At 60.1% G+C, this 2,206-nt stretch overlaps 1 protein-coding gene across 1 annotated transcript in view; it reads right to left on the bottom strand.

The window, feature by feature from the left end:
* WWC2 (WW and C2 domain containing 2) overlaps positions 1-2,206 on the bottom strand; it is a 68,567-nt gene that overhangs the window by 49,346 nt on the left and 17,015 nt on the right. The window lies entirely within an intron of this gene.

Here is a 2,206-nt window from a genome sequence, read left to right as displayed (position 1 = left end):
CCCCACGGCTGTACCCCGAGCTTCCAGGACAGCACCTGGCAATCAGTAGTGTTCGATAAATATCTGCTGTCAACCTAATTAAAAAAGTAAGCAGCTTTTCCTGTTGGCAGGCACCGTCATGGAGAGAGCAACTGCGAACCTGACAGGCGAGAACAGCCCCGGTCAGCTCGAGCCCCCGGACTCCACGGCAGGTCAGACGCTTTCTCCCGACTTGCTAAGTGGCTGTCCAGAGCGCTGAGACCGATGTGTGTTTCTGAACGTCACTTCCTCTTCATCCTGCCGGTCCCTAAGGTACTGCCAGGGCCGGGCCGCCCGGGCCCCAGGGCTGCAGAGAGGGCGGCCACTGCGAGCTGGCCCCAGGGCGCGGGGGCGGCATCCTGGGCGGGTCACAGTGATGCCGGGAGCCAACCTGAGCTTCTCCCGCGCTTACTTCACCTCAAGTTGGCTGCGAGTGAGTTTCCATTCGGGGGATCCCGCTCCTCCCGGGCACGACCGGGGTGAGTCTCAGCTCCCGAGATCAGAGCTGCATTTTATCCTGCTCACTGTGAAGAAGTCGGGCTCTATCACCCTGACGAGGGGACGCAGGTGGGGCTCCCACCGGACACGCTTCCCGCCGGTCCGACCACCTGCTTTGCCGAGAGCAACCTGCCACGGTCAGCCACGAGAAGATGGCGGGCGCTGCTCCTCTCTTCTCCAACCCGCCCTCAAAGAATCAGGCAGCCAGCAGCCTCCCCCGGGACGCACAGATGAGGGCTCGCGACCTCGGGCCCCCAGCCGACGCCTGACCGCTGCCCCCGGCTCCCCCACTGCGCAGACTGGGCTCTGATGCTCCTTTCACAGGTGAGGGCTCTCGGCACTGAGTGAGCCCACGGCTCAGGCCACGCCGGCCCAGCAGCAGAGCTGAGGAGAATTCCACTTTACCTACAGCCCAGTCACGGCCGTCCTGACTGGCCTGCGGCCGAGGAGCCTGAACCCCGGCCTGAACCCCGGGGCTGGCAGGACCACCAGGGAGGTCTCACTCCTGGATTCTGTCGTCGGAAACAAGGTAACTGGAGACAGCGTTTGTTTAAAAACCCAAATGTTATTTTAAAAACCCAAATGTTACTTAACTACAATAAAAGGGAAATAGCTAAACAAAAGTTACTGAGACAAATGAGAGGGCGTGTTCATGAAATATTCTGTCTTCCAAACAGAACACGCAGAGACCAGGACGGGCCAGTACCAGCCTTAAGTGCCCGCGTGGCCCAGCCTTCCGCCCCAGGGGCCTATCTTCGGGGAATGGAGTGCACCCCCCTCACAGATGTCTGAGCAGGCGCCTGGAAGCAGGGTACCCCAAAACAACCGCGGAGCAGAAAGGCCCGCTGCCATGGCTGAGCTGGGATCCCGAGGATTGCTGTAGCTGTCGACCCAGGCCCAGTGTGGATGGACCCCAAAATCGCCACACTAAAAGACAGGGAGGCAGGCAGGAAGGACCTGGCTCGGTGAAATGGACGTCCAGGCCAGGCAGGTGGAGACCAGGAGATAAGTCAGGTCTGCCGGGGAGGGGGGAGGAGGAGAGAGGGCAGGGCGGGCAGTGGCTGCTGAAGGGGCCTGGGGCAGGAATGCTCAGACTTGGGCTGTGAACACGGTCAGACAGCTGCGAACAAGCCAAACCACCAGATGGCACATCTTAAAGATGCGCGTTGTACACTAGGAGGACATGGGCCAATGTTTGGAACAAGGTAGAACATCACAGCCCCGAATAAACAGATCGCCTTCTCTAACGACAAAGTCAAGAGCCGTGGTGTTACTGTGGTCAAACCAGCAACAAAGCAACACGCGAGAAACCTGCTCACCGGCTTCTGTCTCACGGGGGCTAGTGCCGCGTCTCCGTCCCATGGCCCCGGGGGGCCATCGGTCTCCTCGCTTCCTGCTGACCTCTGTTCCTGCTCCTGGGCCCACATGTGGCTTCTACTGCTCGGCAGGTCCCGACCTCCCATCTCTGACCTCAGGCCTTTCCCCACCCGCCCCGTCATCCCCTGTCCAATTCTGCTGGGACATCCCTGTCTCCATGAGCCTCGCCCTGAGACCCCTGTAAGACCACCGCCAGCCTCCGACACCGCTGCCCCACGTGCTCTGCTTAGCTGGGCCAACATGGGGGAAAATAAAAGCAAAACAAGAGTTGAAACTCTTCATTAAAGTGCTTTCTCTGCCCCTACTGGGCAAC

The sequence above is a fragment of the Condylura cristata genome, unplaced genomic scaffold (genome assembly GCF_000260355.1).
Source record: "Condylura cristata isolate star-nosed mole 26May11 unplaced genomic scaffold, ConCri1.0 scaffold00014, whole genome shotgun sequence".
NCBI lineage: Eukaryota > Metazoa > Chordata > Mammalia > Eulipotyphla > Talpidae > Condylura > Condylura cristata.
This window is presented reverse-complemented; position numbering and strand designations above follow the sequence as displayed.